The sequence below is a fragment of the Dama dama genome, chromosome 5, assembly GCF_033118175.1.
Source record: "Dama dama isolate Ldn47 chromosome 5, ASM3311817v1, whole genome shotgun sequence".
NCBI lineage: Eukaryota > Metazoa > Chordata > Mammalia > Artiodactyla > Cervidae > Dama > Dama dama.
This window is the reverse complement of record NC_083685.1, coordinates 40,886,399-40,913,063: the sequence shown is the minus strand read 5'-3', so window position 1 is coordinate 40,913,063 and position 26,665 is coordinate 40,886,399. Positions and strand designations below refer to the sequence as shown.

The following is a 26,665-nucleotide window of genomic DNA, read 5'->3' as shown; positions in this document are numbered from 1 at the left end:
CTAATCTGTTTGCTAGTTTTGCTTAAGAGATACTATAGTTAACCTCAGCTTTCCAAATCCTTAGTGCTGCCTAGACAATCTCTAAATTTTGTCATGGACCATAAGTTTCCCACTGCCAGCTTGAATGTAACTTAAGTTGCTTTATAAAAGTGTTGATTATTTCTCACATGCTTGAGTTTGTGGCCTGATATTTATATTCTTTCTATATATGGATAGTATTCTCTTAGTCACTACTGCCATAAAAAATATATTAAATCTCATAAAATGAACATCCCAAAGTCTTAAAGGACCTCCCTCTCTGGAACACTTTGCAAGAGCATCCTCTCTACACTTTAGGTTCTTAGGTATTTTACCTTAGGAGGAAATAGAAGCTCACCATTCCTTTCTTTCATGAATAACATCCCTACAATTCTGGACATTGGAAGCCTAGCTAAGGAAGCAACTCCACCACAGGAATCATTATCTTGAAGTATCTGGGGTTTGTAGAAGAAGGAAAAAGCAAGCATTATATCTAATCTAAGCTATTTGGGCTTCTGACTTTCAGGATATGTCATCAGGGTAACTGAGAAAAAGAATTTATTTTTTAGGAAATAACTTTCACCCATACATTCACTAGTAGAATCCACGGTTTACCAATTATTTTGGATGAACTGGCATTTTAATGTGTACTTTCTAACATATATATGTATATATTCTTTATCTTAAAAGTCAAAATGTGTGTGTATATGTGCATAGAATTTTCTTTCTGAATCTTCTCTGTTCTTTTAGCTTCAATGCAAATAGAGAAAGCATAAGGGAAAAATAAAGATGGAGAGAGACAGAAATTATTGGCTACTCTTCTTTCCTATACTTAAAGTGTTGACACAATGTGTACAGTTTTAGATAGGTCAAATGTCAGAGTATTTAGTTTGGGATTTTTCTATGCCAAGTCAAAATCTGGGCAATTTCTATTTACTAGTTGGCAACATATGTTTGGATCTGGCTACCAGTTCAGATTACACAGTAAGCCTTACCAAAATAGGCTTTCTCAAAACCATCTTCTTAAGAGTGATGTTGACACAAATTAGGGGATAAGGGACCATTTTGGATTTCTGTTGGATGACATGGAAAATTGTCAAAATCCTTGAGGGAGGCATGGCAATAGACTTATCCTTTATCCTTGTGTTATTGTGCTTATCAGAAGAAGGAGATGGCAACCCACTCCAGTATTCCTGCCTGGAGAATCCCGTGGACAGAGGAGCCTGTTGGGCTGCTGTCCATAGGGTCACACAGAGTTGAACATGACTGAAGCGACTTAGCATGCATGAATGCATGCATGCATTGGAGAAGGAAATGGTAACCCACTCCAGTGTTCTTGCCTGGAGAATCCCAGGGATGGAGGAGCCTGGTGGGCTGCCGTCTATGGGGTCGCACAGAGTCGGACATGACTGAAGTGACTTAGCAGCAACAGCATTGTGTTTATCAATATCAAACTTTCCTGACTATGTATGCATGCTCATATATAGTCATGAACATGCATTTGTATCTGGCATAAGAAATCCCTCAAAAGGAAGATAAAACAATAAGGAAAATAGTGCTGAATTGTCCCTCAAGAGTGAGAAAAACCTAGAAGAGAAAATGAAATAGAACCTCTCAAAAGGAGGGAGCGCTCCTAGTTATAATTGCTAGATTTACCAAATTCAAATTTAATTGTGAAACCAATTAAATTTGAATTACAGATAAATTTCAGATATTTCATGGAATATAGCTATACTGTGAAAGTACTCATTGTTTATCTAAAATTCAGGTTTAATGAAAACCTGTATTTGATCTGGAAACCTTAGTATAAGTAGGCACGATTTCTGTCACAACAGGAAACACTTAGGATTCTAGGCCTCATACATACTCCTCTCCAGGCTGAAGATGGGATTTCCTTGAATTTTATCCTGGGATTGTCACACAATTTCTGGACCCTGAATCAGTGGCTACCTCTGAGAAGCCAGATGTGAAAAAATGAAAGAGAAATAACAAAAATGCCCAGGTTGGTTATCACTAAATCCTCTTCTTTATTGCAGGTCTTTCCCTGAAGAAATGAGGGAGATTCTTTGAATGAAACTAGATTTCCCAAAACATTGTAAGTAAGAGTGAATGGAAGAAAATCTGGATTTATTTTCTTTCTCTTTCCTACTTATTTTCCTTTGCATTCATGTGTATTCATACTTAATACATATGTATACCCACATAGTGAAAAGTAGTATAAATTTTACTTTTCACTTGTTGGTTTAAGAAGGTAGTAACTGTAAGATTAGTGAAAAAATGAAGTATAAACCTTAAATGGAGTGCAGGACAATGTTTTGGTCATTTTTTCCCTCTCAGTTGCATTTCCTTATTCTCTTACTCTGGATTCTGCAAACATATAATCCATAGTAATTAATTTAAATTTTCTTTTGATGTTGATCTTCATCAGCTCTTGGTTTAAATACCAAACACTTCACACACCACACATTCTTGTTTTTATCCCTGAATGTAATCAACATTTCATATTCTCCTTCATATGCTTGCTATTAGTAAGCTTCCAAGTTCTGTTCTCAATTACCACAGATATGCTAAGTGTATGTATAGCAGAAATTTGCTAATTTGTAACTTAAAAGCCTGGAAAACAATAGGCTTAAATTAATTGGGTATCTGGTATTTTTTAAATTACAAAACAACCAAACATTAACTAGGTTGAGAAAGAACAATTATTGTACTTTATATAATGCACAGTTTTATATGAACAGATAATGGCCTACTTGAGATTCACAACTCTGCCATGTTCATACAGCTGCCTTTAGGTACTGGCTCTGGTCAGTATGCCGGAAGTCAATTTACTGAATCACCAGTTCACTGAATTACAGAATTTCCTGGAGCTTTAGTTTTCCCTGTGTCCCTGCTCTTGCCCTTTCCTCTCTATTATATGCAAATGAGCGTTTTCCCTTAAATGCAGTTTTCTGAATTCTCTATTTATGTAGACTTAGGTTTGCTCTTATCTCTGCTGGTAAATGATTACGGCAGTGTGCGCATGTGTGCCAAGTTGCTTCAATTGTGTTTGATTTTATGCAACCCTATGGATTGTAGCCTACTCGGCTCCTCTGTCCGTGGGATTCTCCAGGCAAGAGTACTGGAATAGGTTGCCATGCTCTCCTGCAGGGAATCTTCCCCACCCAGGAATCGAACCCATGTCTCTTACATCTGCATTGGCAGACGGGTCCTTTACTAATAACACCATCTGAGAATCCCTTAAGGCAGACATTTAGATTAAAATATTAGGTTGGCTCAGATGGTAAAGCGTCTGCCTACAACGCGTGAGACCTGGGTTCGATCCCTGGGTTGGGGAGATCCTCTGGAGAAGGAAATGGCAACCCACTCCAGTACTCTTGCCTGGAAAATCCCATGGACGGAAGAGCCTGATAGGCTTCAGTCCATGGGGTCGCAAAGAGTCGGACACGACTGAGCGACTTCAGTTCACTATTAGGTTAAAACTTAGTTTGGGCCTTTGGTACTGAGGAATGCTAAGCAAGAACTAGAAAAGAACATTGGTCTGATGAGGAGGAATCTGGCTTTGTCGTTAGGCATCTTGAGTGACCTGAGCAACCCGTTTCTCATCTCAAGGCTTAGATTTCCTAGTTTCAGCATGTTATCAATCTCAACTGGAAATGGATCTATGGGAAGGAGAGAAGTAGACTTGCATTTCGAATACAACTGAACAGAGCCTGTGGTCCCCTTTACCCTCGGAAAATTGTGTTAATCATGTACAGTACCTGAGGTGTGTGTGTCCTGATCGATAGAGGATCAAGACCATGATTCGCAGATGCCTTCTAGTCTTGCTGTTGTATAATCTGACTGTCCTCTGGGCACCAGGACTCCTGTTCTTGGTGTGAGGTTTTTGTGTCTGTGATTTAGGGAATTTCCACTCAACAGTTTTCTGGGAGACTCACAGTGCCAGGTTTGGATAACATGCTTCAACTAATGGGATATAAAAACAAGATACTTAGAACAGTTTTACTAATGAAATAAATTTTTGTGTGTGTACCCTTAATTCATTCATTTGCTAGCAAATATTTATTGTGTACTTACTATGTTCTTACAGTGGATCTGGAACTCAGGGTATGAAGATTTTCACAAAGTGCTCATGGTCTTTTCAGAGATAGTCAGCAATCAGGCAAGCAAGTATAGCACAATGTGATAAATTTCTTGTAAGTTATTTACAAAGAGTGTTGGATATCCCAGGTCTCAGAATGCTGCCACCTCACAATTCCTTTATGAGATTCCTTCACCATGGTTACCATGCTACTGCCCAATGGACTTGCCACTCTGGTCAAAGCTGACTCTGCCACCACATAGCATATTTTGTAAGCTGGACAGGGTTCTTCTGGGGTGGGTAGTAGGAAAGAACACCTCAGTGGAGATCATGGTGCCTAATTGCATTGATACAATCTTTTCTTCCAAGTGGGGCTTTGCTGGGTGAATCAGTCAGTAAAGAATCAGCCTGCAATGCCAGAGACCCAGCTTCAATCCCTGGGTCGGGAAGATCCCCTGGAGAAGGGAATGGCAACCCACTCCAGTATGCTTGCCTGAATAATCCCGTGGATAGAGAAAGCTGGTGGGCTACCATTAATGGGATCGCAGAGTCAGACATGACTGAACAACTAACTTCATTGCATTTTTTCCCCTAATAGTTCAAACTCAACATATAGAAAAAGTCACACAGTGGATAAAATGGGAACAGAAGTCGGAAGACCCTCATGACAAGGCATGAGCAAAGGCCTTAACACATGCTTGCTTCTGATACAAGTCGTGAGAGCTGCCCTGGGACCTCAGTGCTTGCCTGTCTCTGAACTGTGCTCCACCTTCCTGAGGCCTGGCTGGGTGAGTGTTCTGGCATCCCCATGGGGCCTCTCCTCCTCATTCCAGCTCCTGTTTTCACAACAGATGTCCATTTGTTTGTAGCCTGAGTAGTTTCTGGTTTTAGCAGTGTGAAGTGCCGAACACAAAGGTTCTATGATATGATGAGAGAGAGAGTGTCCTGACTCTGTATCAGGGAGTACATCATATCATGCTTCACCTGAGACTTGAAGGGCACATGGGGTGGGCCAAGGGGAGGACAGGGGACCAACTGTGAAGTACAGGGGGGCAAGAGAGACAAGTGATCTCAGGGAATAGGTAGTAGTTTAGCAGGGCTGCTGCAGGAACCGTGTGTGGGGGCGAATGTGACTTGTGTTATAAGTACTAAATCAGGATGATTTTGCATTGTGTACTACAGGTGGGTAGAAATGACTGTGGGAACTTTTAAATGAGTACCTCGGTAACAGTGTGGAGGATTTATTGGGTAGGAGTAAATCTGGGGTTTAAAAGATAAGTTATTAGGCTTATTTCAGTGGTATAAATGATATATAATGGCTTTAACTAGAGCAGAAGCACTTAGTTTGGGGGGTAATTATAAAAGAGGTTCTAGAACAGTGGATGAGGAAGAATTGGTAACTGTGTGTGAGGGAACACTCAGGGATGACTCTCAGGGTTTCTGGTTGGGTGATTATGCAGATGAAGGTGACAGTTCTCAAACAAGAGGACATGGGAGAGAAACAAATTTGATGGAAGAAAAGATAAATTCAGTTTTAGTTCTTTGGGATTTATGGCACAAAAATGTTTGTCTTTTGACTATGAGGTCTAAACTAATAACAGAAGTAAAGAAAGATGATATAGAAGCAAATTATTTGAGGCTTCAGATGAATTTGGCATTGCTCGTCTTTTTCTTAGTTACCATTTTCTAATTATGGACCTCTCTTCGTAGATTTAAAGTAGCCGGGAAGAAAAAAAAAAAAAATAAAGAAAAAAAAAAATAAAGAAAAAAAAAAAATAAAGTAGCCAGGAGAGAGTCCTTGAAGGGATTTCCAGTAATTTTTTTCAGTCCTTTGACTTTACGGTGACTCTGGGAGGCAGCTGGTTGGTGTACACCTATTTCAAGCTGCATCTCCCTAGGGACTGCCATCAGTCACTGGGCTAGGCTATACAGTGGTGAGCAGTGATGGGGATGAGAGGAACCAAAACCACAGCAAACAGAAACTCTTCTTGGCTTTCAATTTCCTCTCAGTGCTCTTTCACTGACTCTAAAGGTAAGATAATGGCCTTTGTTTTCCATCTTGTCTAGATTCTTTGACTCAGAAGTCGAGCTGGTTTCTGAAACAGAGGGTGTCGTATATAACCAGCAACTGTCTATTACCGTCCTCTAAGCTTCCTTTGTCCCCTCAATCATTTTTAGATTCCTTTAGTGGATTTTGTTTGTTTGTTTGTTTGTTTTTGCACTGTACACTGGTGAAGTTGTCTGCCATTAGAAGGGGTTTGTTGGAGAAACTTACTCTGGGCTCACTTAAGACTGATGCTGCATGCATGCATGCGCTGCTTCCAGGGTTACTCGCTCCTTTAGCTTTGGTAAGGAATCTGTCAGTCAAATGAGTGGCTGCTGACAGCAACGTTTAAAGACTCTTTTCTCTTAACCATAACACATTAAACACTTTTAAAACAGATAAGTAAACATTTTCTTAGAGTCTGTTGTGCATGTTTCCTTGCTGCACACTTCAATATAATGAAATTCATGTGCAAGGAGAATTTTGTTGAAATGCATCAAATTTCATTCTTTATCCTTTTGTCCATATGCATATGGCTTCCCACAAATCCATGACATATAGGGCTAATGTGATAATGAATTTTCATTTCAAATGTTGAAGGTCCTTATTATGGTCCACAGCTCAACTGAAGTTTTCCTTGTGAAAAATATGATGTTTCTCTTTGCATCTATTCTCTTTTGTTTTGCTCATCTCCTCCATTAGGATGAATCTAACATTTTGAAACCAAGAGAGCCACTAGCAGTGGCTTTTTGTTAGGGGAGTATCCTCACTGAAAGCAATACCGAAGAAGCTACGTGGAAATAGGCTTTATGATGATGAATTACTGTTGCAAAAAGAACTCAGTGACACTGATAAATATTAAAGAGCCACTATAGCCCCCATGGAAACCATTTTATTTAGTTGCTTCTAAACCCTATTCTCTGTACTTCTCTTCCCTTTTATTTCTGAGCTGATTTACATGACAACAGAGTCTATGGTCTAAGTATGTCTGCTCTTGCTGCTATTCTCTACTTTGAGTCGTTACCCTCTCTTTGCTGAGAAGATGAGTGACAATGAAGTAAGGAGTAAATGGCTACTGGAGCAGATGAACTCTGAGAAACAAAGATCCCCTTTTCATGCAAATCTCCCTAGTGATTTAACATGAAGGAAGAAAAGAAACCAGGGTACAAGGTATCAAGAGAACTGGATGGTATTCAAGGTTGTTTCATGAAGCCTTGACGTCTCTTTAGGAGTGTCATCTATCAAAGCATCTCTTTCCCTTTCATATGAAATGAAAACACATTTCCATTTTGAAGGGAAATGAGGAGGAACATAAAGCTAACCTCAGTCACAGGAGCTGGATGTGTGCTCACACTGCCCGTCCCCTCAGTGTCAGGTTTGACTCTGTCACTCATTCCCAGCCTGCAAAAACTTATCTCAGCAGGACTGCTGATTGCCCAAGTTTTCTTCTCTGCCCTGGAGGCCTGCTCCTCTTCCTTTCTTAGTCCAACTCTCTCTGTCTTTCAAAGCTTAACTCAAGAACTGTTGTTTGCTTTTTTCTTAAAGGCTTTCTTTTTAAATTGAGTATTATTTCTTCAGAATTCCCATTGCATTTTGAGTTGGTGCCTATAATTTAATCGTCAGTTCCTTCCTATGATAGAGATTTTTCTCTCACCAAAATTTACTGAGGAAAGTGAGCATGTATTATACTGCCTTACTCTTTATCCACAACTCTTGCTATAATAGCAGATATATAGTATGTCTTTGTTAGGTGGATTAGATGCAATTTAAGAATCATGAACCAAGAAGGGTAAATATGAAATATATGCCATGATTATTTTCCTTGTACCTTCAACTCATGGCACCTTTCCTTAAAGATAAGGCATGGCCTGCATTTGATGACTGTTCAGTGATGCCATTGATTTCAGGATGGTCAATCAATGTATTTCAGTTAAAATAATTTTTAACTCAGAGGCTTGATACCTACTCAGATTTTTTTTTAAGTAGGGATACTTCATTGATAACAGTAATGTTTATCTATAAGGGGAAATACTTAAGAGCTCACCTTGTGTCCAGCAGGAGTCCAAGCATTTTAAGTATGTGTATTCTTTAATCCTCACAATAGCCCCATGAAGTAAATAGTGTCATTGTCATCACCATTTTATAGAAAAAGAAACTGAGTGTTATGTAACTTGCCTACTACCTCATCAGGCTAGCTCCAGAGCTTGTACTTTAAAAAAAATGTTATTGGAGTAACACTTCAGTTGCTCAGTCATGTCCGACTCTTTGTGACTCCACGAACCGCAGCACGCCAGGCCTCCCTGTCCATCACCAACTCCCAGAGTCCACCCAAACTCACATCCATTGAGTTGGTGATGCCATCTAACCGTCTCATCCTCTGTCGTCCCTTTCTCCTCCTGCCCTCAATCTTTCCCAGCATCAGGGTCTCAAGAGGCAGGTCAGGTGGTCTGGTATTCTCATCTCTTTCAGAATTTTCCACAGTTTATTGTGATCCACACAGTCAAAGGCTTTGGCATAGTCAATAAAGCAGAAATAGATGTTTTTCTGGAATTCTCTTGGTTTTTCGATGATCCAGTGGATGTTGGCAGTTTGATCTCTGGTTCCTCTGCCTTTTCTAAAACCAGCTTGAACGTATGGAAGTTCACAGTTCACTTATTGCTGAATCCTAGCTTCAGCAGAATTTTGAGCATTACTTTGCTACTGTGTGATATGAGTGCAATTGTGTGGTAGTTTGAGCATTCTTTGGGATTCCCTTTCTTAGGGATTGGAGTGAAAACTGACCTTTTCCAGTCCTGTGGCCACTGCTGAGTTTTCAAAATTTGCTGACATATTGAGTACAGCACTTTCACAGCATCGTCTTCTCGGATTTGAGATAGCTCAACTGGAATTCCATCACCTCCACTAGCTTTGTTCGTAGTGATGCTTCCTAAGGCCCACTTGACTTCACATTCCAGGATGTCTGGCTCTAGGTGAGTGATCACACCATCGTCATTATCTGGGTTGTGAAGATCTTTTTTGTACAGTTCTTCTGTGTATTCTTGCTACCTCTTCTTAATATCTTCTGCTTCTGTTAGGTCGATAGCATTTTTGTCCTTCTTTGAGCCCATCTTTTCATGAAATGTTCCCTTGGTATCTCGAATTTTCTTGAAGAGATCTCTAGTTTTTCCCATTCTATTGTTTTCCTCTATTTCTTTGCACTGATTGCTGAGGAAGGCTTTCTTATCTCTCCTTGCTTGTTTTTGGAACTCTGCATTCAGGTAGGAATATCTTTCCTTTTCTCCTTTGCTTTTCGCTTCTCTTCTTTTCACAGCTATTTGTAAGGCCTCCTCAGACAGCCATTTTGCCTTTTTGCATTTCTTTTCCATGGGGATTGTCTTGATCCCTGTCTCCTGTACAGTGTCACAAACCTCTGTCCATAGTTCATCAGGCTCTCTGTCTATCAGATCTAGTCCCTTAAATCTATTACTCACTTCCACTGTATAATCATAAGGGATTTGATTTAGGTCAAACCTGAATGGTCTAGTGGTTTTCCCCACTTTCTTCAATTGGAGTATAGTTTATTTATAATGTTGTCTTCAGTTCAGTCACTCAGTCATGTCCGACTCTTTCCGACCCCATGAATTGCAGCATGCCAGGCCTCTCTGTCCATCACCAACTCCCCGAGATTACTCAAACTCATGTCCATTGAGTCGGTGATGCCATCCAGCCATCTCATCCTCTGTCGTCCCCTTCTCCTCCTGCCCCCAATGCCTCCCAGCGTCAGGGTCTTTTCCAATGAGTCAACTCTTCTCATGAGGTGGCCAAAGTACTGGAGTTTCAGCTTCAGCATCAGTCCTTCCAATGAACACCCAGGACTGATCTCCTTTAGGATGGACTGGTTGGATCTCCTTGCAGTCCAAGGGACTCTCAAGAGTCTTCTCCAACACCACAGTTCAAAAGCATCAATTCTTCAGTGCTCAGCTTTCTTCACAGTCCAATGCTTACATCCGTACATGACCACTGGAAAAACCATAGCCTTGGCTAGACGGACATTTGTTGGCAAAGTAATGTCTCTGCTTTTTAATATGCTGTCTAGGTTGGTCATAACTTTCCTTCCAAGGAGCAAGCGTCTTTTAATTTCATGGCTGCAATCACCATCCTCAGTGATTTTGGAGCCCAGAAAAACAAAGTCAGCCACTGTCTCCTCCGTTTCCCCTTCTATTTCCCATGAAATAGTTTCAGGCCTATAGCAAACTGAATCAGTTATACATATCCATATATCCACTTTTTTTTTTTTTTAATCTTTCCTCATGTAGGATGTTACAGAGTATTGAGTTGAATTCCCTGTGCTATGTAGTAGGTCCTTATTAGTTATTTATTTTGTATATAGTAGTGTAGATATGTCAATCCCAGTCTCCCATTTTTTCCCTCCCTCCCCTTTTCTCCTGGTAACTGTAAGTTTGTTTTCCACATCTGTAACTCTCTTTATGTTTTGTGGATAAGTTCATTTGCATCTGTTTTTTAGAATCCACATATAAGTGATATCATATGTTGTCTCTCTCTCTCTGACTGACTTCACTGAATATGGCAATCTCTAGGTCCATTCATATCTCTGCAAAAGGCATTATTTCATTCTTTTTTGTGTGAAGACTGTGCCCTTAACCACAATTCTCTTCTGCCTCTTCTACTGCCATTGTGTTTCTCCATACTGTCCCCCTTTCTTGTGTACAGTGCCCCTCACTATCCAAACTCAGGGACCAGAGGTTCTGAGGTTTCTAACAAGACTTTTATCTGGGATCTTAATATTCACCACATAAAACTCAGGGGTGGATTCAAATTGGATATCAAGATTTCCTCTAAATAAAATATAGTAGGATATTACAGTTAAAAGTATGAGCATATGCTTGTTGGAAACTTTAAAAAATTAGTGTGCATGTGGTACCAATGAAAACATAAATGAAGGTCGGTGAGTCAGATAGTTTGATTAGAATTCCTTTTAATCACCATTTCTTTTAACTGGCTATTTGTTAAGTTACAGAATGGCTAAATGAAGCTGAAATTACATAGGTTTTTGTAAAACTTAAAGGAGGAATATATTAAGCTGTTGGGGAAATATATAAAGGAAATGATTCCTGGACTTATTTTTCTTTTGCTATGGGGAAAAAAATCTTCCTAGTTGAGAAAGAAGGCTGTCTTTCACTCTGATGCTTGTTTAGGGAGCCAAACTTGTGTTCTGGGAGTGAATTACTATTGAAGTGGGTTGCTCTTTAAATACCTTGAAAGACAGATTTTTTTTTTTTTTTTTAACGTGTGTGTGTTTGTATGACCCTTTGATAAGATTATGGCAGGTATTTAGATTCTACTTAGATGTATAAAACCACTTAGACTACAGATGTATTTTCTGAACTAATATATAGTGAAATTAAGGCCTCATATCTCTCCTTTCCTCCCGAGTGTGGTAAGAATTAGAGGGGAGGGCAAAATTTGACTTTGCATCCACACTGTAAAAAGATGATTCCAGGAGTGCTCCTTGTGCAGGAATTTCAGAGACTTCTGCCAGCTGTGTAGTAGAGAATGAAGCCCAATTACTTAAAAATTAACCTGCATTGGAGCAAGGGGTGATATGCTACATCTCAGCAAGTATCATCACCCTCACTAAGTGAAGACACCTGATTTTCCAAATTGAAATAAACCAAGAAAAACCAGCACAAGCCTAAAAATTACTCAGTTGTCATACACCTAGTGGGAACCTACTGTCAGGTACTGTACTAAGCTCTAAGGGTAGACAAAGAATAAATTGTACTCTGTGCTTTACAGTCTCATAATCTGTGGTAGGGGAGGTAAAGAGGAGCAGGATGATGGGAAATGAGAAAATTAGTCTTACAAATTACAATAAATGTGAAAAAGCAAATAAACAGAGAGATACTCTTAAAAAAAAAAGTGAAAAGGGATATGTCTAGGCTCCTAAAGTATTAAAGGGCAGGAGTGGAGAAAGATTTATCAGAGCAGGTAGACTTTTTGGCTGGGCACACAAAGAGAATTGAGCCCGTCTGAGTAGAAGCAAGGAGAGCAATGTTTTTGTAGGAGGAACAGCTTGCAGAAAGGCATCAGATTGTAACAAAGCAGGATTCTGTTGGGAAGCTGCAAATTGGAAAACACAAAGAAATGTGGTTTCAGTTTTGCCTATAGTTCTCATTCATTTAGAACACTTGATATAAAAATGGTGCTTAATTAGTCTTTAAAACTTCCCTCTGAGAATGGGTCTTTGGAGTTCAGCATCATGTCTGGGCTGCCGTATGTTACAGGTCTTGGTGAAGGGTTGTCCTGGGCATCTCCAGGAGTGCACGCTCCATGCAGGGGCACCTGTGTTGCAGCTTACAAACAATGCAGGAGAACTTTCGTGGCTGCCGGCTCGGAGCTGTGGCCTTTGGGGGAGCTGATGCGCTGTTCCCTAAATGTCCTTCTTTCTCTTGCATTCCTATGTATTACGTTCCCTGCCCCATCTGCTCTAAACATCCTTCTTCCTTTCTTCTACATGAGAAAGTCATTCTTATTTTGAAATTAAAAACTAAAGGCTACTATGTGCAAAAGATTCTCATTTCACCTGTGCAGTATATTCCATATATATACTTGTGCAGGTTTTCTATTTCCTTTTATAGTGTAACAGGTTTGTCTGAATTTATTTTAGTCATCTGAGTTAGTCACGAATCGAGACAACATTTGACTTTCAGAAACTATAGTCATCATGGCTTGGTAATGATTGTATCAGTAGGAAGAGTGTGTGTGTGTGTGTGTGTGTGTGTGTGTGTGTGTGTGTGTGTGAAGGGAGGGCATAAGAGACTGAACTTTCCATTCACAAGCGTAAAATAATTCAAAGAAAAAACATTCTGAAATGTTAATATGCCATGTTGTCCCCTAAAAGCAGCTGTATTCCCTCATCAGCCTCTCAGAAAGCTCAACAGAATGCCCAGGGCCCTGCTGTGTGCCCAGTCACCACAGAAAATGCGTCTGTGGTATCACAAGGCAAATAACATGGCCAGAGCCACTGTTTTAATCTTCCAGTTGACATCTGAATGTAGGAAGTTGTTTTAAAGTAGCAATTAGCTGCACCCTCTGGGAATTTATTTCCAAAATTTATGCTAGTCCTTATGCGTCTCATTATTTTGCTTATGTAGGCTGTCTTGTTCAGCTAAATAAAGCTATGTGGTGATTATCTGCTTTCCTTAGGAGTCCTACTTTAAATTTGATAGACAGAGGGAATGATGGTTATGCCTGCAGTCTGCACCCAGAGTCAAAGACTTGATGTAACACTATGGGGATATTTATTTGGTTTCTAGACTTTATTTTGAACTTACAAAAGAGTAGAAATTCAGGTATTTTTATAGATTATGATGTGCTTAGACCTGAGGAGATAAACTCCAGACATCTATCTACATATTGGAAAATATAGAAAAGACTGATTTGAGAATTTGTTTGGCAGTGATTTCCAGCTTTGCTCCTAAAGTAAAATATAAATTGTACTGATTTGTTCATTCCACAGTGTGTCAGAACATAGGCTTCGACTTTAACATCGGCCCACCCCCTGCTCAAGGACAGATCCAAAATACTCTGTTAGAGTCGTTATGCTGTCTCCTCAAAGAGCATGGAACAAAGGATGGGCCTAGAACTGTATGGAATTAGCAAAATTGTGCCTTAACTTCCTACTAAGAGAAATTAGTACACATGTAATTAAATGCATCACTCATAAAAATTATAGGCATTTCTTCTTGAATATAATTGTCTTTAACTTTTTAACTTTTTCTGAATAATAGTGGTTTTCCACTGTAGTATATGTCTTATACTTTTCAATTCCTTATTTAGAAAGACTATGGAAAATAAGAGTCAAGAATTTAGTAAATTTCAAACTTTCTTTGTTCAGTTTATAATGAGAGTCACATCACAGTGAGATAGTCTGCACTTGGGCCACTTAGATTCCTGCTTACATCATGGACACAACTCAGTGGTGAATTCCATACTGTCTGTATGATCTGACTGAAGAAGTCAGGCTTACTGATTTCATTGGCCTTTCATTCATATGCAACTGCCAATCCCTCTCTTCTCTACGAAGGAGGAATTATAACTAGAAGACATTTGCCATCCAGGCTCCCTACCCTCCAGTGCTCGAGGTGGTCCTTAGCCAGCTCTGCACAGTACAGTGATCACTTCTCCAATCTCTTAACTAACCTGCCAGTTCATCAGTGTGTGCTTCATCCCTCAGTTGTGTCCGAGTCTTTGCCACCCCATGGACTGTAGCCTGCCAGGCTCCTCTGTCCATGGGGATTCTCCAGGCAAGAATACTGGAGTGGGTTGCCATGCCTTCCTCCAGGTCTCCCGCATTGCAGGTGAATTCTTTACCGTTTGAGCCACCAGGGTCTCCATGAAACATACTGCTTAGGGCCAAGAGCATGTGCAAGCGTCTTGCAAACCGGCTTCTCTCTGATGTTCTTGTGTAACTTTGCACCTGTTTTAAAGTTACTTATAATAAAGAGTTTTTTTTTTTTTTTGCAACAGGGTCTAGCGGTGCTTTATTTTTCACCGTAGCTTTTTTTTTTCCCGTTTATTTTTATTAGTTGGAGGCTAATTACTTTACAATATTGTAGTGGTTTTTGTCATACATTGACATGAATCAGCCATGGATTTACATGTATTCCCCATCCCAATCCCCCCTCCCATCTCCCTTTCTACCCGATCCCTCTGGGTCTTCCCAGTGTGCACCAGGCCCGAGAACTTGTCTCATGCATCCAACGTGACTTCAGACTATACTACAAAGCCACTGTCATCAAGACAGTATGGTACTGGCACAAAGACAGAAATATAGATCAATGGAACAGAATAGAAAGCCCAGAGATAAATCTACGAACCTATGGACATCTTATCTTCAACAAAGAAGGCAAGAATATACAATGGAAAAAAGACAACCTCTTTAACAAGCGGTGCTGGGAAAACTGATCAACCACTTGTAAAAGAATGAAACTAGAACACTTTCTAACACCATACACAAAAATAAACTCAAAATGGATTAAAGATCTAAATGTAAGACCAGAAACTATAAAACTCCTAGAGGAGAACATAGAGTTAGTTGTTTTACTTTTCAGTCAGGTTCCCTGGGAGGTTGATTCTGAGATAGGGATGAGCATACTTGAAGTTTATTAGGGAGTGCTCTTGAAACACCACCTGGAAAAGGAAAGGGAAGGAAACAGGCTTCAGCAGAAGGAGAAGTTGGCTATAACACAGTTTCAAAAAAGCCTTCATCCACCACCACAAACAGCTCCCGAAATCTGGAATGCCACTTTAGAGATGTATCAGACTGGGGCTCGATGTGCTGGACCTTCTCCCCTCGTGCTGACTGGTCATTGACTCTGAGCTGCTCTGGGTGCTGGCTTTCTCTTCTGCAGGAGGAGAGCTGGTGGCTGAGGACTGTTTGTGCTGCCCTCCCAGTATCTGGGGGAGCAAGGCCTTTCGTCCTGAAGGGGGATCTGTTTCCACTAAACCTATTGATAAACATTGTAGTTATCGCCAGTACATTTATTTAGTTAAATATTACTTAAATCCACATAAGATACAGTCAGAAAGAGGTAGCTCCTTCTATGGAAAGTAAATTGATTTTGTTTTTAAAGACTGAAAAATTAAGGTAAGAACGAATTACATGGTAAGTATATAAATATTACTCTTTTCATAGATCCCAAATTAACCTTACGAAATGACCATTTTATAGGTCATAAATGTTAAAGTTGACAATTTCATAAGGAAAACACTAATACAAATGATTGGAAAAATGTCATAGAAAATATAGAAGGAGATTGCAAGCAAGTAACTTTATGAGGTGCTTCTTTCAGTTCTAACAGAAAATGAAACTGATAATTATTGACTCAGTGGTATGGGCATGGTTTCTCTAAAAAATGTGGTACACCAATCAGTGATCTATTCTCAGAGAAAATCCTTTGACCCTACATCAGACAACTGGTCAAAGAATATACCCTTAGACATTTCAAGTTAAAATGAAATGTTGGGAAAATTTAGCCTGATAACAGTTGCCTCCTTTGCTGGCTTCTTATTTTTTGGTGTCTCTTCCATTTTGTATTCCTTCCAAGTTGCTGACTGATACTCAGTTTTGGAATAGGGATAGTTCTAGGATTTGTGCAACCTAAAGCATATACAATTTGGTGATCCTCAAGAAAAGGGATATTGAACTAGGTATAAGTGATTACTTAGAATAAAAAAAAAATCACACAAAAAACTAACTTTAGAAAGTTTAGTATAATTATAATAAAATTTATAAATATAATATTTTATTAATTGGCTGAATCTTTTAAAATTTTTATTTATTTATTTTAATTGGAAGATAATTACTTTACAATATTGTGATGGTTTTTGACATCTATCAGTATGAATTGGCCATCGGTATACATCTTATACGTCTGTATCACTGCTTTTTTTTTTTTTTTTACAGTATTGCTTGCATACATTTTGATCACTTTTTAAATGAAAATAATTCTGTAATTTTTTAATAAAGGAAAATAGAAGAGTAGTTCAATCTATCCACTAGCATTGTTGATAATTTAGATAAACCTCTTTTTATCTTTATAACTCATCATTGATAATCTTTTGTCAGTGTTTTCAGATTGTCTTCTTCAGCAGAAGAAAATCTTTATCAAGTTTCAGATACAAACTTTCTCAGAGTATACAGAGTTAGTTAGTTAGTTCAGTCTCTCATACCTTTATTGGTGCAATGTCGAATCTTAAATCCTCTTTGATTTCATAATCTTCAGTAACCAGTCTGTCACTGATGACATCATTAGAGAGTCTGAACTTCAGCATTTTGCATAATCAGCAGAAAGTTAAGTCTTTTTCCTGTATTTCATTTTTTTAACCTTGTCTAATTTGTACTTTATTGGTGAGGCTGAAAACCCTTTCAGTGCTTTTTTTTAATTACAAGATATTTGCTTTATGATATTGTGCTGGTTTCTGCCATACATCAGCATGAATCAGTCACAGGTATACATATGTCCTCTCCCTCTTAAATCTACCTCCCATCTCCCGCCTCCTCCCATCCCTCTAGGTTGTCACAGAGCACTGGGCTGAGCTCCCTGTATTCCACGGTAAATTCCCACTGGCTGTCTGTTTTACATATGGTAATGTATATATTTCTATGCTACTCTCTCAATTCATTCACTGTGTCCCTCCCACACTGTATTCCCAAATATGTTCTGTGTCACCATTGCTGCCCTGCAAATAGATTCATCAGTACTATTTTCGAGATTCTATACACATACATTAATATACACTGTTTGTCTTTCTCTTTCTGACTTGCTTCACTCTGTACAATAGCCTCTAGGTTCATCGACCCCATTAGGACTGACTCAGTGCATTCTTTTGTAAAGCTGAGTAACATTCCATTTTATATATGCACCGCAATGTCTGTATCCATCATCTGTCAATGGACATCTAGGTGCTTCCATGTCCTAGGTATTGTAAATAGTGCCACAACACTGGGGTACAAGAATCTCTCTCACTTACAGTTTTCTCAGGGTATACGCCCCGTAGTGGGGTTGCTGGGTCAGATGGTAGTTCTATTCCTGGTTTTTAAAGGAATCTCCATACTGTTTTCTATAGTGGTTGTGTCAGTTTGCGTTCCCACCAACAGTGCGAGGGGGTTCCCTTTTCTCCATGTCCTCTTGAGCGTTTATTGTTTGTAATCCTCTTTCACTGAAATTATCATTCTGCGTTGAAACACAGTTTACCTCTTACATTTAGCCCTATACCTAGTTTCTTCTTCACTTTTTTTTTCCTTCTGTAATTTTAGTATGCCACTCCGCTGAGGTCACATGTAGTTATAATAGAAAATTTGAAAAACAAAGAACACTCAAGTAGATTCTAGAAGAAAAATATTTGATGAAAGTATACCTGTATTTAAATCAAAAGTTTTTAGAATAATACATAATCTTTATGAAGGAATTTTTGAAACTGGAGGACTATTTTCTTCTATTTCTGTAAGTCAAATGGTAGTACAAGGTGTTACTGACATACTATCTGTTAAGGTTAACGAGAATGAAAGTCTTCCTCCACCTAAACCTGGCTGATCGTCATACATCTGGTTTGAGAGTATTTAGTGTGAGTGAACAAAGGAAATTTCTCTGAACACTGTCAGAAACTATTCTACTAAGAACTCCAGACACTGCAACATGATAAATGGATACTTTGTTTATTTTAATTATTGGACAGGATGTTGGATGGCTAAGTTTTTATGTTGTATAAAGGTTTCTGTTTTATATTTCTTTGGGTTTTGATCTCCATTTGTCTACTTTCCCATTACAGCAGAACTTAGGTTCTTCATGGTTTAATATCATTCCTGTTATTAATTGCATACTTTTTAGTGCTGTTAGACCACTGAATTATTTGACACGGATGGTCAAAATAGTATCCTTACAAGAAAATTACATGTAATTCCAAACAACCAGAGATGGGCCAATATAGGATAGGTTGTGATATGTTGTGTTTCACGCATTTTCCCTGGTGTTCCCAGCATTCCAGAAGCTCTATTGAGTTTTATTCTCTAGTATGTGCTCTGGAGAAGGCAATGGCATCCCACTCCAGTACTCTCAGCTGGAAAATCGCATGGACAGAGGAGCCTGGTAGACTGTAGTCCATGGGCTCGCTAAGAGTCGGACACGACTAAGAAGCTTCACTTTCACTTTTCCTTTCATGCACTGGAGAAGGAAATGGCAACCCACTCCAGTGTTCTTGCCTGGAGAATCCCAGGGACGGGGAAGCCTCATGGGCTGCCGTCTATGGGGCCGCACAGAGTCGGACACGACTGAGGTGATTTAGCAGCAGCAGCAGCAGTATGTGCTCATTGACCTGTTCAGAAATTGGAGGCCGTTCTCTGAAATCCCACTGTAGGAGCAGGGAAAATATGTGAGCCTAGCAGGTAGGTGAACAAGAATAACATCAGTATGAATAAAAAACTTCTACATATAAAATTACAACTTGAAACTGTAATGTGATAACCTCTTTTCTTCTAATGAAACAGAAAATATTTGTTTAGTTTTTCTAAAGTATTGCTCTTTAAAGTCTGAATTCTTACTTTTGAAAAATAGGTTTTAAATTTCTGTTCTCTGCCATTTAAATAATTATGTCAGGACACAGATATACAGAACAGGCTTTTAGACTCTGTGGGAGAAGGCGAGGGTGGGATGTTCAGAGAGAACAGCACTGAAACAAGTATACTATCAAGGGTGAAACAGATCACCAGCCCAGGTTGGATGCATGAGACAAATGCTCAGGGCTGGTGCACTGGGAAGACCCAGAGGGATGGGATGGAGAGGGAGGTGGGAGGGGGGATCGGGATGGGGAACACATGTAAATCCATGGCTGATTCATGTCAATGTATGGCAAAAACCACTACAATATTGTAAAGTAATTAGCCTCCAACGAATAAAAATAAATTAAAAAACAAAACAAAACAAAACAAAAAACGAACTTCCCTTAAAGATGCCTACCTGTTCTTAAGAAGTTATGAGTGTGATTTTTAAAAAATGGTATTTTAGATTAATCTTTTTATTTGAAAAATAGAACATTTTTGTCCTTTCTCCATAGTCTAAAAGCAAAAATACTAAATACCAAGTATATGTGTTTATGGTATGCAGGTCTTTCCGATGAGCCCATAAAAAGTGAAGTCCTACATTTCCTTGTGAATTGATGATTTTTTACCATAGTTGAATAGTTCTTTTCACTGGCATAGGGTATTTTTTTTCAAGGTGTACTTCTTCATGATTAATGACTCTCACAAATATTAGAGCCTCCAAAATCCTAAGTATGTGGCTTATCCATAACATGTCGATTACTTAAAAAACTAATGAACCTTAATTTTTAAAAATTTTGTGCAGCTATGTTCTAGAAAACATTTCTATTCAGTGCCAATAAAATTGAAGTAAATTTATGTCAATAAATTTAAATGATTTTAAAATAGTGAATATATAGAAATAGCTCATGTGTATGATACATATGTATAGAAAATTATTTATATGCGACTATCCATTAAATGGGGTTTCCCAGGTTGTGCTAGTGATAAAGACCCTGCCTGCCAATGCAGGAAACATAAGAGACATGGGTTCATGGCACTGCTTCTCTGGGTTGGAAAGATTCCATGGAGGAGGGCACAGCAACCCACTCCAGTATTCTTGCCTGGAGAATCCCATGGACGGAGGAGCCTGGTGGGCTACATTCCATGGGGTCACAAAGAGCTGGACGGACTGAAGTGACTGAGCACACACACCTGCATTCATTAAATGAAATGATGCTCAAGAATAAATTTCAAAGTAACTTTAAACAATTAAACAGATTAATGCATTCCATATGATAAAAAATTTTGATATGTGGCTCCATCTTAATTTTTGTTGTCCTTCACTAACTGACCAGATATATTACATAATAGTATATCACAACTAATTAATTCCTTTGTAAATTTTAACTGACTCAAATTAATAACTGATAGTCACCACCATATTATCCTATATATTCTAATACCGTCATTGTTTGAGTGGCCTGCTACAGTGTACATTTTGTCCAATTGAGAAAAAATGTATTTCATAAAAATAGTAAATGTATAAAAGTAGAATTGTACTTGGGAATTTTTTTGAAGCTTCATTTTGTTCAAATTGGATTGTGTTCTGCCTAGAAAAAATTGTTTTTCAGGGTTTCCAGGCTTGGTGCTTGGTAATTCTACTGTACAGTGATTGAAAAACTAATCAGATTAAGTGATATATTGGATAAAAAACAGTTAGCCATTAAAATTAGAGGTAAACAGAATTGAAACAGATTTGAAAGGATCACAAAAATATGAAAAAAGTACTTTATAAACATCTTTAGTGGGACTATTTAAATTCTGGCAGTAATTATTAATAAGACAAATGAGAAGTTGCATTCAGGTGATCTTCATTAGTACATATTTTTTGAGTTCTGTTTTTGAGTTCCTGTTTTGAGTCCATTTTTGAACTGGAAAAACAAGAGTGGTATATGTTATATCTGCCTTCTAGGAATTTAACTTCTATTTAGTGAGGCAAAAGCAATTCATATAAAACAGCATATCCTACTTTTCATGGGATACATTGTGAGAATACACTTTATTGATCAACTGTTCTCATAGAAACTGTCAGATCATATCAGTGCAAAAGTAAGTGATTACTTGTATAGATGTCTGATGATACAATAGAAAGAATCTGGAATTTGGCATCAGAAGACTAGCTGTGTCAGATTCCTCTTATGCCCAAGGTTGCATTATTTCAGCCTACATTTTTTTCTCCAGTCATTGCTGTAACAACCAGCTGGGGCTGGGGTAACCTGGTGGAACCTCACCTCTGCTGCACTGAATATTTGTCACCACATTGCTTCTCAGCTGCCATCACATGGGAGATAATGGAAACTCACTCAGCAGTTCTGAAAATGTGAGAAACACTTAGGTCACTAAGAAGTGTGAGCTGGTAGATAAATATTTCCCCCTGTTGTCCATCTGTAGCCAATTCTGGGATGCATTCTCCACACTCCTCAGAGGGTACCCAGTGAGATGAAACCCCAGTTATTATCATGAGACGCTTGATAAGGCATCCTTGAACTGGCTTTTCCTTCTTTCTTTCACTAGTGCAAGTGCCCTGTTCCTAATTCCTAGGCTCTAAACATAAAGTAAATTATTTGCACACTAACCTTGAAGGAGATGGCTACCCACTCCAGTATCTTTCCCAGAAAAATTTCATGGACAGAGGAACCTAGTGGGGGACCATGGGGTCCCAAAGAGTTGGATACGACTGAGAAACTAACGCTTTCACTGTTTTTATGACAGTTTTTAAGTATCATAACATTGAGATACTTTTAAAAAAATATTTACTAAGATTGTGAACATAGCAAAACAAAAAATAAAAGAAAAACAATAAAGCCCCCTTTAAATCAAGAGGCAGCCTGGATCGCTTGGGTTCAGGCTCAAAGTTTGTTAGTGCCTAGCTGTATGACCTCAGGCAGGCTAAGTCTTTTGTGTCCTGGTTTTCACACTTCTAAGTAAGAATAAAACTAGTACCTACATTGTAAGGGTTGCTGTGATGATTAAACAGATGTCTCTTAGCAGTCACTGACTTATCTGAGTAAGGCTAAGATGATTCCATTTATACAAAGCATTATAATAATGTCAGGCACAGTAATGACTTAAAACAACGCACACTTATTTTACAGTCTGGAGATCAAGATTTCCACAGGACTGTGTTCCATGCTTTTCTAGCTCCTGGAGCCTCCTTACTGTGGGGCCCCTTCTTCCCAGCTCTTCTGTTGTCACATCTCCTCTGACTCTGACTTCCCTGCCTCCTTCTTATTGGGTTTACTAGGATAATCAGAATAATCTCCTCATCTCAACGTATTTAATCACATTCACAAATTCTGTTTTGCCAGAACAGGCAAAGGTAACATATTTATGGGTTTCAAGGATTAGAACTGTGGATATCTTTGGGGAACAATTATTCTGTCTAACAAAGTGCTCAACAAAGTTGGCTGAATAAATTCCTCTGAGCCCCACGTACATCATTTACTGCAATCAAAATAATTATAGTCAGAATGACATGATTTGGTAAGATTAAACAGGAACAGTCTATGTTTAAGTTTGTACCATTATAAAATCATACTTTAAAACTGCACTTTCGGGACTGCCCTGGTGGTCCAGTGGTTAACACTCCACACTTCCAATGCAAGGGGCCCAGGTGCCGTCTCTGGTTGGGGGACTAAGATCCCACATGCCACAGCTAAAGATCGTGCATGCTGCAACCAAGACCCGGCACAGCCAAATAAAACTAAATAAATAAAATCAGTCTTTCAATGCTGTCTTAATCCTTACACTGATTCATAGGTAGCTTTATTTTAGCTCACGTTAAGTTTGAGCCCTGGTCATTCTAAGAGATTTGGAGTTTCCCAAACCCCCATGGTACTCAAGACTAACCTTTACTATTTCTTAATTTGTCACTTTTCTTTCTCCCTTGGAAGACTCTCAGCTTCTTGAAGTGCTGTGTCAAGGTTTCTATGAGTGTTCTGTTTGGCCATGTCTAGAACAAAGTAATGATCACTAATTTCTGTTGAATGATCCATAGCCAAATGAATGCATGCATTTGTGAGAAAAGGCCAAGCACATAGAATACTTAAAGGATAGATTTTCAATCTGATGATGTTTAATCTATAACTGTGGAAAAGAGTAAATGTAATTTTTTTGCATTTTAGCTGCTAAACAGAAAAGATAGCAAAATCAATATTACAGTTTTAAATATTTTGATGGTAATATTTTGGATTAATATGCTCAAGAAAGTATTGTGAGAAAGTGTGTACCCTGCAAATAAACCTTAATTGCAGAGGGTAGAGAACTTAAATACAACTGAGTGTTAACTTATCCCTCAGAAAGCAAAACTGATGATCTCAGAATTCTATTGTGTTACGGTTGGAAAAACAAGCCCTTGAAGCCACTTACATGGTAAAATACAAATGCAAGCAAATATCGCCGCTGCTTTCTTTATGTTTGCAGCAAAAATATGCAATTGTGTAGTCAAATTAGGTAGTGCTATTGGCAGTCTGGAATTTTGCCTCAGGTGACATGAGATTTTGATTGTACCCTGAAACTACATGCCAGAAAGCTAGAAGTTTCCAATCTTAATTTTGTAGTGAAATTAGGTGTGACTGTGATGACTGATGTAATGTGTGCTGTACTATCAGATTTATATTTGGCATTAATATGTTGCTTCTGGGTACAGCAGTGACTTTCCCAATTTTCCCTGTCCCTTAGCCTTTTGGAAGGAAGCCATCCCAACAGCATGAGGTCAGGCCAAGGCTCATTTTTTCAGTTGCTGAAATCACACTTGATGTAGGACACTGAAGTATTTTGTGTGGTCCGCAAATTAAAATTCAAGCTTTAAATGTCTTTCCTTTATATTAGAAGTGTTGTTTTTCAGTAGAATTGTGTTCCTTATTTGGAAAGTGTCTTTGTACAATTATTCAAGATTTGATATGTCCAGATTTACAGAATCATTGAGGCTTTAAGATATGCTGCTTAGGACTTAGGATAGCAAAACCAGTTTCAGTAATACTGGTCTTCTGTGATATTCGTAGTTTCCAAAATTTAAAGTTTACATGTAAGCCACTGTGATGGTTAATATATGTCAAATTGACCAGGCTACAGCATTGCTGTTTGGTCAAGCACCAGTTTGGGTGTTGCTGTAAAGATATTTATTATATGTACTTGGTACCATTTACATTGGTAGACTATGTACAAATGAGTATACAGATATGGAAATAATTGTGAAGAAGTTTGGGAAACCCTGACCTGTGAAATATCTGGAACTTTTTATTTATTTAAAAGTTTCTACCTTTCAATTTGATATTTTGACTGAGTAATGGATACTGGTTTTAAAATTTTGAAATGTATGTAAAGAAAAGCAATATGAATTGGATATCAAGTAGTTAAATGTAATATCTGGTAATAAGATGGCTTTATATGATACTGCCTTAAAAGATTATAAACTTGCAGTATTGCTATGGTAGAGGACTTAAGTACTAGATTATTTTGTCTCAAAGCAATTATTATTGATTCCAGATGGGGAGGTAAATACCATACACACATACCCACATCCACTCATTCATTCATTCAGTTGTGTGTATAAATTTAGAGAGAATAGCATCATGGGTAATTGGGATCTATTTTATTCATTTAGGTCCAGTAAAGGAAATGTTTTGAAAGAGATTTTTTTTTTATTTTTAGATAGTGGAAAATAACAGATAAAGTAATTCAAGACAAAGAATCCTTCAGTAGGAAGCTACAGTCTTAGATCCCTTATGGCTAGTCAGCAGTGCCTTCCCAAATTATGTTAGGAATTAAAGTATGTTTAGGGCTGTGTTAGGTTTAGAAAAATAATACAGTGTAACAATTCTATGAGTGTATTTTGGAGCTAGGTTTGGATTCTAGATCTGTTACTTGACTCAGTGACTGTGGCAAGCTTATTTAACCTGCTTATCTATAAAGTAGGGAGAAGTAACAGTAAGAAATTCTAGAGGATTCTGAGGATTAAAGGAACCACTAGAGTAGTGGCTAGCACACAGTAAGTGCTCAGTAAAGTGAAGATTCTCCTGTCCTTTCATCCTCATATAGTTTTTAATACAAAATTAAAATAATAATAAAAAAAAACTGGCAAGGGGTTATTTTACTTTTGTCTTAATGTTTTTAAAACATTTGGTGTTGGGGCCCGGCCTCGGCAGGATCCAGGGGGTACCCTCGGGATGAACGGTGTCAGTGAGAGAAGACACGTGAGGCCAGCCTTGATGAGGCCAAGTCTGTGTTTTACTTTTTGAGAACAGTTTTTATACCCTCACTCAGAACGTTTCCAAGGTACAAGATGCTTACTCATGCTTACACAGGATTAGTATTATATCAGTTTGTTTTTTAGGAAGAGCAGGATGTTTTTTGCTTTCTAATTCTATAGTAAATCTTAGCACATTATCTTCTGGCCTTGGGGCCCATTAACATTTTATGTGGGTCAGGTGAATGTAAACCTATTTTCCGTTTCTGTGGTGACCTTCACTGAAAGGTAGCAGTCTCAGAGGGCCACAGTACAGAGCAGAAGTATAACCTTGTTAACACAGAAACGAATCCTTCTGCAGAAGTTGTCAGTTGCGTTTATCTAAGTTCACCTCACATTGACTCTGTGACTTTGGTGAGGCAGCCCCTGCCTAGCACTCCTGGCTAATAATTAACAACCATTTCATTGTTACCACACTAGGGCTAAGCTCTTATTTTTCTAGATCTATAACTATATTAACAATGGTTTCCACAGCACAACCTTAGCACATTAAAAGCAAAAACATAGCAAGCAAATGTTAACCCAATAACCACTTTTAGAATAATTTTTCTTATGTTTTCTAATAGGACTCCTTCACCCCCCTAAAAGGCTCTATGTCTATTAGGGCCTTAATATGATCAGGTCCTTTATGCTATTTTATGATTAGGGTACTATAAGCAATCATGCATATTAGCACCAAGGGCATAAACGCATTTGCCAAACAACTAAAATACCAGCAAAGGAATTTAAATTAAAACACTCCTTTCACCCTGGATAATCTCATAAAATACTACCACCCGGGAAACTTATTGATTAAAGTTCTAAATTGATTCTTATTTGGGAAGAGATCAGGGAAGGCCTTCTGCCTGTGTCACAGAAATTAGGGAGTAGTCTATTAAAGCAAGCATCAGAAAGACAGATATCATCTTTAAGGTGAGCGCCGGGGGGCAGCTTATCGGAATTCCTGAAAACCTGATCTGCCTTGCCTGTCAGGTTTTCTCCTCATGACCTTGTCATGGGTGGGATCTCGTGAGCTGGCCTTTTCGAAATCCCTGAAACCTGATCTGCCTTGCCTGTCAGGTTTTCTCCCTCATGACCTTGTCATGGGTAGGGACTCGTGTGTTGGCTCCCGGCAGTGTGGCTAAAGCCAATAGT

The 26,665-nt window shown here is 38.6% G+C and overlaps 1 long non-coding RNA gene across 1 annotated transcript in view; it reads left to right on the top strand.

The window, feature by feature from the left end:
• Positions 1 to 2,052: 2,052 nt before the first annotated feature.
• The window catches only part of LOC133055774 (uncharacterized), a 246,020-nt gene continuing 221,407 nt past the window's right edge, over positions 2,053 to 26,665 (top strand). The window contains exons 1-2 of the long non-coding RNA XR_009692702.1: positions 2,053 to 2,113; positions 4,698 to 4,887. This is a non-coding gene — a long non-coding RNA (uncharacterized LOC133055774). The remainder of the gene's footprint in view (positions 2,114 to 4,697; positions 4,888 to 26,665) is intronic.